This window comes from Carcharodon carcharias, chromosome 20 (assembly GCF_017639515.1).
Source record: "Carcharodon carcharias isolate sCarCar2 chromosome 20, sCarCar2.pri, whole genome shotgun sequence".
Classification (NCBI taxonomy): domain Eukaryota; kingdom Metazoa; phylum Chordata; class Chondrichthyes; order Lamniformes; family Lamnidae; genus Carcharodon; species Carcharodon carcharias.
The window spans coordinates 90,102,671-90,117,667 of NC_054486.1; positions in this window are offsets into that span (position 1 = coordinate 90,102,671).

Genomic DNA, 14,997 nt, shown 5'->3' on the forward strand with positions numbered 1-14,997 from the left:
CTTTCTGTAGATTTGGAGAGGTAGCCATGAGCAACAATTCATAGAGGGGATTTGGGACAGTTTCCTAGAATAATATGTATTGGATCCAACCAGGCATCAGACTATTTTGGATCTGGTAATGTGTAATGAGGCATGTTTAATAAATGATCTCAGAATAAAATATCCCCTAGGAAACAATGAACATAGCATGGTAGAATTTAGCATTCAGTTTGAGAGTGAGAAACTTGGATCGGAAACAACTTAAATAAGGGTAATTACAAAGGAATAAGGGCAGAGTTGGTTGGAGTGGACTGGGAAAGGAGTTTAGCAGAAAAGACAGTTGATGAGCAATGGCAGATGTTTTAGAAGATTGTTCATGACTCACCTATCCTAGTGAGAAAACAGGGTTCTAGGAAGGGAATAAACCAACCAAGGGAGCTAAGGATAGTAACAGATTGAAAGAAAAAATATACAATGTGGCAAACATTAGTGGTAAGCCAGAGGATTGGGTAAGTTTTTAAAATCAACAAATGATGATCAAAAAATAAATAAGGCGGGAGAAAATAAACTTTGAGGGTAAACTAGCAAGTAAAATAAAAATGAACAGTAAGAGCTTCTTTAAATATATAAAAAGGAAGAGAGAGGCCAAAGTGAACATGGGCCCTTAGATAATGAGGCTGGGGAAATAATAATGGGGAAGCAGAAAATGGCAGAGGAGTTGAATAAATACTTTGTATCAGTCTTCACAGTAAAATACACTGATAGCAAACCAAAAACATTAAATAATCAAGGGGCAAAAGTTGGGTTGGGGGTGAGGGGTGGTGGTGAATTGAATAAAATAACTTACCCTAGAGAAAATGTACTAGAGAATCTAATCGGGCTAAAGGCTGATAAGTCCCCTGAACCTGGTGGGTCGCATCCTAGGATATTAAAGGAAGTAGCTACATAAATAGTGGAAGCACTGGTATTAATCTTCCAAGAATCCTTAGATTCTAGAAAAATCCCAGAAGATTAGAAAACTGCCAACGTAATGCCCTTATTCAAAAATGGGAGGAAGACAAAAACAGGTAATTATAGGACAGTTAGCTTCACATCCATCATTGAGAAAATGTTAGAGTCTATTATAAAGGTTTTAATAGCAGAGCATTTAGAAATGTATAATACAATCAAGCAGAGTCAGCGTGGCTTCATGAAAGGGAAATCATGCCTGGCAAATTTATTAGAATTCTTTGAGGAGGTAACAAGCAGAATAGATGAAAGGGAAAAAAATAAAAACAAAAAACTGCGGATGCTGAAAATCCAAAACAAAAACAGAACTACCTGGAAAAACTCAGCAGGTCTGGCAGCATCGGCGGAGAAGAACAAAGTTGACATTTTGTGTTCTCATGACCTTTCAACAGCTAAGTAAAAATAGGAGAGGGGTGAAAAATAAGCTGGTTTAAGGTGGGGGGGGGGTGGAGAGAAGTGGGGTGGGGGTGGTTTAAGGGACAAGCAAGCAGTGATAGGGCAGATAATCAAAAGATGTCACATACAAAAGAACAAAGAGGTGTTGCAGGTGGTGATATTATCTAAAAGAATGTGCTAATTAAGAATGGATGGCAGGACATGCAAGGTACAGCTCTAGTGGGGGTGGGGTGAAATAAGACTAAAAGGGCATAAAAGGTATAGATTTAAAATAATGGAAATAGGTGGGAAAAGAAAAATCTATATAAATTATTGGAAAAAACAAAATGGAGGGGGAAGAAACAGAAAGGGGGTGGGGATGGAGGAGGGAGTTCAAGATCTAAAGTGGTTGAATTCAATATTCAGTCGAGAAGGCTGTAAAGTGCCTAGTCGGAAGATGAGGTGCTGTTCCTCCAGTTTGCATTGAGCTTCACTGGAACAATGCAGCAAGCCAAGGACAGACATGTGGGCAAGAGAGCAGGGTGGAGTGTTAAAATGGCAAGCGACAGAGAGGTCTGGGTCATTCTTGCAGACAGACGGAATTCTGAGATCCACACTCAGTGCCATGCGCCGGCATATGAACACACTCGACTTCTCCCTCCAGGAGCACCGCCGCACCCTTTTTCAAAGCTGCGCATGCCCCCAGTTTCATTTTATTCTTCGTCTCATCTGACACCTCAACAAGAAACTTTTTTTCTTTCTCTCAAGTGCTAAAGAACGCAAGCTCCAACAACTCATTGACACCAACACCCATCTAGGACCCTCCACCCCTGCTTGTCTCTCCGTCCCCACCCCATCTTCCAATCCCAACCCCGGCCGTGTATTCACTATACCCCCTGACCTTCCCCTATCTGACGCTGAACGTTCAGTGCTCAGCAAAGGACTTAGTTTCATACCCTTACGTCCTCATCTCAATGAATTTCGGTCTCAGCACAATGCTGAACTCTTCTTCCGCCGTCTTCATCTCCGTGCTCACTTCTTTGAGCAGGAGTCCTCTCTCCGTTCAAAGGATCCTTTTACCCACCTCGAATATTCTCCCTCCACCTGGACCCCTCCCTCTGGATTCTTACCCTCTCTTGATCTTTTCATTGATAACTGTCGGTGTGACATTAGTCGTCTCAATTTCTCTGCTCCTCTCACCCATTCTAATCTGTTACTCTCTGAACTTACTGCACTCCGTTCTCTCAGGTCTAACCCTAACATTGTCATCAAACCCGCTGACAAGGGTGGTGCTGTTGTTGTCTGGTGCACTGACCTCTACCTCGCAGAGGCTGAGTGTCAACTCGCAGACACTTCCTCCTACCTCTCTCTGGACCATGACCCCACCACTGAACATCAAGCCATTGTTTCCAGGACTGTCACTGACCTCATCTCCTCTGGAGATCTTCCTCTCACAGCTTCCAACCTGATAGTCGCCCAACCTCGGACGGCCCGCTTCTACCTCCTACCCAAAATCCACAAACAGGACTGTCCCGGTAGACCGATCGTGTCAGCCTGTTCCTGCCCCACGGAACTCATTTCTCGTTATCTTGACTCCCTTCTCTCTCCCCTTGTCCAGTCCCTTCCCACCTACATCCATGATCCCTCTGACACCTTACATCACATCAACAATTTCCAGTTCCCTGGCCCCAACCACTTCCTCTTCACCATGGACGTCCAATCCCTCTACACCTCCATCCCCCACCAGGATGGTTTGAGGGCTCTCAGCTTCTTCCTCGAACAGAGGCCCGAACAATCCCCATCCACCACTACTCTCCTCCGTCTGGCTGAACTTGTTCTAACACTGAACAATTTCTCCTTCAACTCCTCTCACTGCCTCCAAATAAAAGGTGTGGCTATGGGTACCCGCATGGGCCCCAGCTATGCCTGTCTCTTTATGGGGTATGTGGAACATTCCTTGTTCCAGTCCTACTCCGGCCCCCTCCCACAACTTTTTCTCCGGTACATCGACGATTACTTCGGTGCTGCTTCATGCTCTCGTCAGGACCTGTAAAAATTTATTAATTTTGCTTCCAATGTCCACCCCTCCATCATTTTCACATGGTCCATCTCTGACACTTCCCTTCCCTTCCTTGACCTCTCTGTCTCAATTTCTGGTGATAGACTGTCCACCAATATCCATTACAAGCCTACCGACTCCCACAGCTACCTCGACTACAGCTCCTCACACCCCGCTTCCTGTAAGGACTCTATCCCATTCTCTCAGTTCCTTCGCCTCCGTCCCATCTGTTCTGATGATGCTACCTTCAAAAACAGTTCCTCTGACATATCCTCTTTCTTCCTTAACTGGGGTTTTCCATCCATGGTCGTTGACAGGGCCCTCAACCGTGTCCGGCCCATCTCCCGCGCATCCACCCTCATGCCTTCTACTCCCTCCCAGAAACATGATAGGGTCCCCCTTGTCCTCAATTATCACCCCACCAGCCTCCGCATTCAAAGGATCATCCTCCGCATTTCTGCCAACTCCAGCATGATGCCACCACCAAACACATCTTCCTTTCACCCCCCCGGCAGCATTCCATAGGGATCGTTCCCTCCAGGACACCCTGGTCCACTCCTCCATCACCCCCTACTCCTCAACCCCCACCTATGGCACCACCCCATGCCCATGCAAAAGATGCAACACCTGCCCCTTCACTTCCTCTCTCTGCACCGTCCAAGGGCCCAAACACTCCTTTCAAGTGAAGCAGCATTTCACTTGCATTTCCCCCAACTTAGTCTACTGCATTCGTTGCTCCCAATGCGGTTTCCTCTACATTGGAGAGACCAAACGCAGACTGGGTGACTGCTTTGCAGAACACCTGCGGTCTGTCCGCAAGAATGACCCAGACCTCCCTGTCACTTGCCATTTTAACACTCCACCCTGCTTCTTGCCCACATGTCTGTCCTTGGCTTGCTGCATTGTTCCAGTGAAGCTCAACGCAAACTGGAGGACAGCACCTCATCTTCTGACTAGGCAATTTACAGCCTTGCGGACTGAATGTTGAATTCAACAACTTTAGATCTTGAACTCCCTCCTCCATCCCCACCCCCTTTCTGTTTCTTCCCCCTCCCTTTTGTTTTTACCAATAATTTATATAGATTTTTCTGTTCCCACCTATTTCCATTATTTTAAATCTATACCTTTTATGCCCTTTTACTCTTATTTCACCCCACCCCCATTAGAGCTATACCTTGCATGTCCTGCCATCCATTTTTAATTAGCATATTCTTTTAGATAATACCACCACCTTCAACACCTCTTTGCTCTTTTGTCTGTGACATCTTTTGATTATCTGCTCCTATCACTGCTTGCTTGTCCCTACAACCACCCCCACTCCACTTCTCTCCCCCCACCCCCCCACCTTAAACCAGCTTATTTTTCACCCCTCTCCTATTTTGACTTAGTTCTGTTGAAGGGTCATAAGGACTCAAAATGTCAACTTTGTTCTTCTCCGCTGATACTGCCTGACCTGCTGAGTTTTTCCAGGTAATTCTGTTTTTGTTTTAGATAAAAGGGAACCAGCAGATATAATATTTTTGGATTTCCAAAAGGCATTCAATAAGATACTGCAAATAAGGCTACTTAATAAAATAAGAGCCCATGGGTAGAGGATTGGCTAACTAATAGAAGACAGAGAGTTGGGATAAAGGGGGCTTTTTTCAGAATGGCAAGCTGTAACTAGTGGGGTGCCATGGGGATCAGTGCTGGGGCCACAATTATTTACACTATATATTAATGACTTAGATGAGGGAAGTGAATGTACTGTTGCCAAGTTTGTGGGGGACACAGGTGGGAAGGCAAGAGGTGAGGATGACACAAAGAGTCTACAGAAGGATATAGGCAGGTTAAGTGAAAGGGCAAAAACTTGGCATATGAAAGATAATGTGGGAAAATGTGAGGTTATGCATTTTGGCAGGAGGAATAGAGGAGCTGAATATTATTTAAATGGAGAAAGATGGAAGAAAGCTCAGCGGGATTTAGGAGTCTTTGCGCATGATTACCAAAAAGCTAACATATAAGTTCAACAGGTAACAGGGAAGGCAAATAGTTGGCCTTTATTTTGAAGGGAATGGAGTATAAAAATAGGGAAATCTTGCTAAAACTATACAAGGCATTGGTTAGACCACACCTGGAATCTTGTGAACAGTTTTGGTCCCCCAATCTAAGGAAGATATACTGGAATTGGAGACAGTCCAGAGAAGGTTGACTAGGTTGATCCCGGGTATGGAGGGATTTTCTTAAGAGAAGAGGTTGAGTAGGTTGGGACTGGACTCATTGGAGTTCAGAATAATGAGAAGTGACCTTATTGCAACAAATAAGATTCTTAGGGGGCTTAACAGGGTAGATGCTGAGAGGTTGTTTCCCCTTGTGGGAGAGTCTAGGACCAGAAGGCATGCTGAAGCAGTCCATGCCCAAATTCAGCAAGACGTGAACAATATCCAGGCTTGTGCTGACAAGTGGTAAGTAACATTCGTGCCACACAAGTGTCAGGCAATGATCATCTCCAACAAGAGAGAATCCAACCATCACCCCTTGATGTTCAATGGTATTACCATCACTGAATTCCCCACTATCAACATCCCGGGGGATACCATTGACCAGAAACTGAACAGGACTAGCCATATAGGAACTGTAGCTATAAGAGCAAGTAAGAGGCCAGGAATAGTGCAACGAGTAACTCACCTCCTGACTCCCCAAAGCCTGTCCACCATCTACAAGGCACAAGTCAGGAATGTGATGAAATACTCCCCACTTGCCTGGATGAGTGCAGCTCCTACAACATTGAAGAAGCTGGGCACGATCCAGGGCAAAGCAGTCCACTTGATTGGTACCAAATCCACAAACATTCACTTCCTCCACCACTGATTCACAGTAGCAGCAGTGTGCACCATCTGCAAGATGCACTGCAGGAATTCACCAGGGCTTCTTAGGCAGTGCCTTCCAAACCCATGACCACTACCACCTAGAAGGACAAGGGCAGCAGATAGATGGGAACACCATCACCTGGGAGTTCCCATCCAAGTCACTCACCATCCTGACTTGGGAATGTATCGCCGTTCCTTTACTGTCACTGGATCAAAATCCTGGAACTCCTTTCCTAACAGCACTGTGGGTGTACCTACACCACATGGACTGCAGCGGTTCAAGAAGGCAGCTCACCACCACCTTCTCAAGGGCAACTAGGGATGGGCAATAAATGCTGGCCCAGCCAGCGAAGCCCACATCCCGTGAATGAATAAAAAAGAAATCTCAGAGTAAGGAGCATCCATTTAAAACAGCGATGAGGAGAAATTTCTTCTCTCAGAGGATAGTGAATCTATGGAATTCTTTACCATAGTGGACTGTAGAGGCTGAGCCATTCAAGGCTGATATAGACAGATTTTTAATCAGAAAGGGAATCAAGGGTTATGGGGAAAAGGCAAGAAAGTGGAATTGAAGATTATTAGATCAGCCATGATCTCATTGAATGGCGGAGAAGACTCAATGGGCCAAATAGCCTACTTCTGCTCCTACGTCTTGTTGCTTTATGGTCTTCACAACTTACTTTTCTAATATCTTTTTGTCATCAGCAAATTTAGCAACCATACCTTTGGTCCCTTCACCCAAGTCATTTATATAAATTGTAAAAGTTGAGACCCCAGCGCTGATCCCTGTGGCACACCACTTGTCACATCCTGCCAACCAGAAAAATACCCATTTACGCCTACTCTCTGTTTCCTGTTAGCTAGCCAATTTTCTATCCATGCCTCCTACACCATGAGCTTTTATTTTCTGCAGTAACCATTGATGTGGTACCCTATCAAATGCCTTCTGGAAATCTAAGTAGAGTACACCCACTGGTTCTCCTTTATCCGCAGCATGTTACTTCTTCAAAGAACTCCAATAAATTAGTTAAACATGATTTCCCTTTCACAAAACCATGTTGACGCTGCCTGATTACCTTGAATTTTTCTAAGTGCCCTGCTTTAATAATAGGTTCTAAAATTTTCTCTATCACAGATGTTAAGCTAACTGGCCTATAGCTTCTTGCTTTCTGTCTCCCTCCCTTTTTTAATAAAGGAGTTACATTTGTTATTTTGCAATCTAATGGAATCTTCTTTGAATCTAAGGAATTCTGGAAACTTAAAATCAACACATCAACTATCTCACTAGTCACTTCTTTTAAGACCCTAGGATGAAGTCCATCTAGACCTGGGGACTTATCACCCTGCCGCTCCAGCAATTTGCCCAGTACCACTTCTTTGGTGATTGTAATTTCCTTAAGTTCCCCCTCCCTCCCATTCCCTGATTTATAGCTATTCCTGGGATGTTACTTGTATCCTCTGTAGTGAACACTGATGCAAAATACCTATTTAATTAATCTGCCATCTCCTTATTTTCCATTACTAATTCCCCAGACACACCTTCTATTGGACCAATGCTCACTTATTTAATCTTTTCTTATTTAAATACCTATACTGTAAGAGATGCTAATAACCAAGTCGTCTCTCTCCTAAGGAGGAATGATGCAATCCTGGCCAGGGACACAGAGACTAATTGTTAAACTGCAATTAACCATTAATAGGCCATGTCACATGGCCCAAGCCTCTGCTGTTTTGGACAGTTTTAACATTGCATCTTTGGGCCTCACAGACAGGCTGCTGTTTTAATATCAACTGGACAGAGTACCTGCAGCCGGGATGGGTAAGCAGTTTCAACTCCATGAGGTATGCTTGATTTTAAAAGTCTATGATCAATGCCTGCCAAGTGCTCAAAACATAGAAAGCACATCCTACAGCAGCATCAACCGCTTCAAGGATTTTCATATCAATTAACTAACCAGAAGCTCACCAGAATGGAACCCCACCAGATTCTGACTTTGGGCTCTGAAACTCACATAAACCAATATTCATTTTTCTATTAGCATGAATTCTAAAACTCCTTTTCTCACATTATGATCACTGCTACCTTGGGATGCCCTCACCACAAGATCATTAATTAATCCTATCTCATTGCACAATACCAGGTCTAGTAAAGCCTGCTCCCTGGTTGGCGCCAGAATATGCTGTTCTAAGAGACTATCCTGAAGACATTCTATGAAGTCCTTATCTAGGCTACCTTTGTCCAGCTGATTTTTTCAGTCCTTTCAATTCCCCATGATTATCGCCATCCCTTTCTGGCAAGCTCCCATTATTTCTTCCTTTATAGCCTGTCCTACCATGTGGTGCCGGTACACCACTCCCACAAGTCACTTCTTGCCTTTATCATTTATCATCTCTACCCAAACCGCTTCTACATCCTGGTTTCCTGAACTTAAGTCATCCCTTTCTATTGTGCTAATACCATAATTACTTGCAGAGCCACCCCTCCATTTTTTCCTAACTTCCTGCCCTTCCTAAATATCATGTACCCTTCAATATTCAGTCCTAATCTTTGTTATCCTGCAGCCATGACTCTGTAATGGCTATCAGATCATTATTATTTATTTCTATTTGCACTATCAGTTCATCTGTTTTGTTTTGAATGCCATGTGCATTCAGATAAAGAGACTTTAGTTTTGTCCTTTTATGATTTTTGTAACCTCTAGCATTATCTGCTGATTTACTCTTAGGTTTGTACTCTCTGTCCCTTCCTGTCCTGTTTATCATTTCCCATAGTAATACCTTTCTCTCTTGCCTTGCCTCTACTCTTTGATTTACCACATCTTCCCAAATTTAATCCCTTGCTGCCACTATTTAATTTAAAACCTTCTCTGCCTCCCTAGTTACGTGGTTCACTAGAACACTGATCCCAGCATGGTTCAGGTATAGGGCGTCCCAGTTGTACAACCCCAACTTTCCCAAGCACTGGTGCCAATGTTCCATGAACCAGAACCTAGTTCTCCCAATCTTTAAGCCACGCATTCATCTCTCTAATTTTATTTACCCTGTGCCAATTTGCACATGGTTTAGGTAATAATCCACAGATTATTACCTTCGAGGTTCTGCTTTTTAATTTTGTGCCTAGCTCCTCAAACTGTCTATGCAGAATCTCTTTCCTAGTCTTACCTACATTGTTGGTACCTACAAGGACCACAACAACTGGATTCTCCCCCTCTCACTTCAAGTTCCTCTCTAGCCCTGGGCAGATGTCCCAAACTCTGGGACTGGACAGGCAACACAGCTGTCCAGACTCACCCTTAAACTGCAGAGAACATTATCTGTGCCCCTGACTATGTTGTCTTCTATCACTAACACATTCCTCTTCTCTCCCCCAACTTGAATGGCATCCTTCAGCATGGTGCCATGGTCAGTCCACTCATGTGCCTTGCAGTCCTTCTCCTCATCCACACAAGTAGCAAGCACATCATACCTGTTGGACAAAATCAGGGGCTGAAGCTCCTCAATCACTATATGCTGATTCCCCTGGTCTGGCTAACTATTAGTCACACCCTCCTGTCCCCAACTAGTGACCAACCTTGTATAATCCAAACTCCTCCTGCAGTCCAAAGTAAAAGTCAGAAATAAAATGAAAGTCAAAAAGGAACTGAATGTTTGTCAGTATCATAGAATCCATTGATTGAACAAACACTGTATCTCCCACATTCTCTCTTTTTGTTACAGATTTCCAGCAATTTAAAAAAAAAAATATTTTTCTCAACATTGAATGTGACTATTCAAGGATCAAGCAACAGGTTGCATCTCGGTACTCAATTTCATTCTTCTTAGCTCTTATGTGTCGACACATAAAGACAAAAAGAGAAATTCCATCCAAAATGGCTCTGCTGCATCCTTTTGATTTGGAGGACCATCGAAGAAATACTCGTGTTCCTCTTGAAGCCCAGCTCAAAAAGCATTCAGGCAAAACAGAAAAATCAACTTTGATGGATGGGACACTGTGTCTGGATGGCCAAGAAACATCTCATAGGAGAAACAGCACATTCACAGGCCATTTTTTTTAACCAGTCCATGCTGGTCTTTATGCTCCATGTCCCCCACGAGATTCTGATTTTTTTTTCAATTCTCAAATGGCCAATGTTCCAGGGGAGGACAAGAAAATGCTTCAAAGACACTCTGAAGCTCTCTTGAAGTACAGTAGCATTGACATTAATGACTGACAGGAGCTTGCTACCATTCATTCAAAATGGCGACAATGTTCCCATCAAGCTGTGTCACACTTTGAGTTATCACATCCTGATGATGAGGCAGGATGCCAGCAAAGAAGGAAAGAAACTTTGTTTCCAAGAAACCAGTGTTCTAGTGAGCCACGTAACTAGGGAGGCAGAGAGGGTTTTAAACTAAATAGTGGCAGCAAGGGATTAAATTTGGGAAGATGTGGTAAATCGAAGAGTAGAGGCAAGGCAAGAGAGAAAGGTATTAATATGTGAAATGATAAACAGGACAGGAAGGGATAGAGAGTACAAACCCCACTACTATTGGGACACCCTGCCCCCATTAGCCCAAAGAGATTTGGGTCAAGAATCGGCCTGTTCAGTCTCATGAAGACCCATGGCAGAAACTTATGCACCTGAGTAGACTTCTTCCTCGAATCAATGAACAGGCAATGTTGAATTTCTCTTAACAAGCAGAGAACCCAGAAGTATTAATAAAATCTAGGTTTAGTGCGAAACAATCACAAAATCATTGCAAGTGAAACATTTAGAGCCCTAGGTGCATTTCTATTGTGATTGTGATTGCCGCTTCTAAAGCATAATGTAGTAGATTTATAACAAACAATAAGGACAATTGGCCTTTGATTGTCCAATTATCCTGCCAACAAAGTTAATGCATATTCAAGTAGTAAATGAATAGTCCAAATTTCACCTTTGTAAATACTAGTCTGCTAATTGTTAACTTATGTAAAGGGCTCAACACCATACCATTCAGTTTGAATGAGAGTTTGCCTTTTGAAGAATGTTCTAAAGGCAATCCTACCTCTACCTCAACTCTATTATAGCTTTAAATGAACCTACTCTACAGTCTGTGTATCTGCTTCCTACCAAGACTCTCTGAAATACTCTTTGAGAACCATAGTGTTAACCATTACTTAAAATTTAGTAATTTGCCTTTTAATATATGTATCAGAGAACTAATTAGTGACAAACTAAAATTTAAAACACTAAAACTCGAAGCAATGTTGTGAATAAACTTCACTTCCTCTTGTTGCAGTTTTGATGCAGTATCTCGCTACAGTATTTCATCTTCCACCTGGACAATGTGCAGTTCCCCTGTCTGGCCTATGATTTTAGTAACTTCAAACCTTAACTATACTTCCCATTCTCTATACAGCAGGGATTTATGACCTGTTGTGTGGTCTTTTGGTTGTTAATTCAGCATGGGGGATGGGAAACCCAAAAGATTTGCATTTGTATGGCTCCTTTCAAGACCACCAGATGCCTCAAAATGCTCTACAGCCAATTAAGTACTTTTAGAAGTGTAGCCACTGTTGTAATATAGAAAATGAGGAAGTATCAGTTTGTTACTGGTTTGATATATTTTGTGGTTCCATGTGTTGCAAGTATGTTGCTGCTGATTTGGTGTATAATTTTATATTCTATTATTATTTCAGTATTTGATAAACTGTATTTTGTTGTTTCAGTATTATGTCTATATTTATTTGCTAGGAACCATGTTAAAATATTGTTGGTTCTCTCTGTTGTGATATGATGTGCATGTACCTTTAAAGGTATATATCTTAAACTACTGTCAACCCATCCTATTTTGGCAGGGTATAATGTATTAGTCCCCTAACTTGTAGGCAGTCTGCAAGCAGCAGTGATACTCTTAGGCCAACTGAGACTCTTAGGTGCCTATGCCACCTGGTAAAGGTGGGAGATAAATTATCGTGGCCTTGTTGAGGGAGGGGGGTTTGGTGTGATGTGGGGAGCATGTGGTAATTATGGATTTATCTGATGTGTAATATACTTTTAAGAAGAATGTTATTAAGGAAGATCACATAACCTTAGTATCCAATAGGAGTGTAGTATGGGCTAGCTCTGTAGTTAGTAGTCTGTAGTCAGTAGCTAGTTGTAGAGTAGTGTAGAGATAGAGTTTTAAGTGTAAGCACATGTTTAATTGCTGCTGAGTACCTTTGTAAATAAACATAGAGTTTTCATCTATGATGTGCTACTCAACTCTATCATTAGTACCAAATTGGCCACTATTTGCAACAAGCATGCGAACAGGATCCAAGAAACTGGTGTCTAGGATCCAACAAACTGGCAATGAGGATTAAACAAGTTAATAGGAGAAATCAAGAGAAACAAAATCATCACTATACCTTACACAGCAATTGTAAGTAGAAGCTTCCATTCAAATCGTCGAAGTAATTGCCTCACAGAATGCTGCAATTCAGAAGAATTGATCCTTTCAATCCAGCATTGGATGATTGGTCCCACTACATTGAATGCCTCACTTTCTTTTTCCAAGCAATCGAAATAATGCGGGAAGAGAAGAGACAGGCGATCCTCAAACGTACATGCGGGAATAAAAATGGCTTGTTTCGAAATTTGACAGCACCCAGTGCCCCAGACTTGAGAAATTTTGATGAATTAGTGGAGCTTGTGAAGGGCCATATCAACCAAATCCCTCAGTAACGATGCAAAGGTTCAAGTTTAATTCAAGAATTAGAACTCCCGGGGAGACAGTTGCAAGCTAGTGGCAAGTTTGAAGCAATTAACGGAACATTGTCAGTTTGGTACTTTCCTAAACAACATGCTTAGAGATCGTTTAGTGTGCAGTGTGAATGAGGACATGATTCAGAAGTGATTGTTATCCGAAACAAATTTGGATTTCAAGAAGGTGCTAGAGATAGCACTGGCAAAGGAAAGTGCAGTAAGAAGTTCAAAACCCATATAGGGCACGCAAAATGGTGCCATCCTCCACATCAAGCTGGATACTCCAGCCAAAAACAGTGCAAAAATGCAAGACTCTGCCGAGAGTTGGGAAACAGCCTCCGCTAGCCAGAAAATTTTTTTTAAAAATGACTTGGCAGCAAAAACAAAGAGTAATTTCAATAGAGATGGAAACAAGCAGTCTTTCCACGATTGGTACTTTAAAAAAATAAAATGTTTTCATTGTCATAGAAATGGACACATAATTAGACAGTGCAAGGAAAGAGTCAAGCAGACTTTCAAACAAAAGGAAAAAAAAACCCAGGAAGAGCCTTAAACAACAAATTCAGATATTTACTCGTTGTTTAATTTGAAGGTTGGAAAAACAGAACCAATATATGTAACAGTGAACAATATATGAAAGCGAATGGTAGACTTGTTAGAATGCAAGTAGACACAGGAACTTACACGCCAATAATTGTGGAACATACCTTCAAACATCTGAATAATGGGGAACATCAATTAAATTTAGAAGAAACAACAGCCCAATTAAAAACATATATGGGTGAAGACATCCAAGTCAAAGGCACAAGCAAAGTAACTGTCCATTATGGAAGCCAATCAGAAAAGCTACCCTTGATGGTGGTGGCAGGCAAGAGGCCAAGCTTCCTGGAGTGAAACTGGCTAAAGGAGATTAAGTTAGAACGGGCTGAAATTTTCCAGTTGAGAGCTAATGGGTTACCTGAACTATTACGAAAGTACGCCACAGCCCTCAAGGACAAACTTGGGAAGATCCAGGGGCTGCAGGCAAAAATCCATGTGGATCCAGAGGCAACCCCCCAATTCATGTAGGCTAGACCAGTACCTTATGCATTGAAAAAAAATGTCGACACTGAACTGGACAGGCTAGAAAAACTGGGCGTTATACAACCTGTGCAGTTCTCAGAATGGGCAGCACCCATAGTGCCTATCCTTAAGCCCAGCCAGAGTGCCTGAATTTGTGGGGACTACATATTGTCAGTTAATGAAGTAGCTAAGCTAGACGGACATCCCATATCAAAAAATGGATGACCTGTAAGCCAAGCTGGCAGGTGGAAACACTTACACGAGACTTGATATGAGCCATGCTTATCAACAATTAGAGTTTGATAATGCCTTCCCGGAATTTATCACAATTAATACCCACAATACTCTCAATTGCCTTTTGGCATCTCCTCAGCTTGGGCCACCTTCCAGAGAACAATGGAAAGTTTACTGCAGGGATTTAGTCTATTTAGATGATGTTTTGGTGACAGGATTCACTGAAAAAGAGCACATGGCAAACTTAGAAGCAATCTTAAAATGTTTCTTGCGAGCTGGAGTGTGTTTAAAAAAAGAAAAGTTCATGTTCCAAGCGAGGGAGGTAATCTATTTGGATAGATTCACAGGGCTCCACCCAGTTGAGGAGAAAGTGAGAGCCACAAGAGAGGCACTTGCACCAAAGAACTCTTCAGAACTTAAATTATTCCTAATTATTATGGGTGGTTCTTACCCAATTTGTCTACAGAACTGGCACGCCTACATTATCTACTCAAAAAGAAAAGATGTTGGTCTTGGGAGGTGCCCCAGAAAGAAGCTTTCATAAAGGTGAAACAATTGTTGTATTGGTCAAACCTATTAGTTCATTATGACCAGACAAAAGAATTGGTGTTGCCGTGTGATGCATCTCCCTATGGAGTGGGAGCAGTGCTGTCCCAGTGGATGGACAATGGCAGAGTGCCCTATAGGATACCTATCAAGAAGGCTCACCACAGTGGAAAAG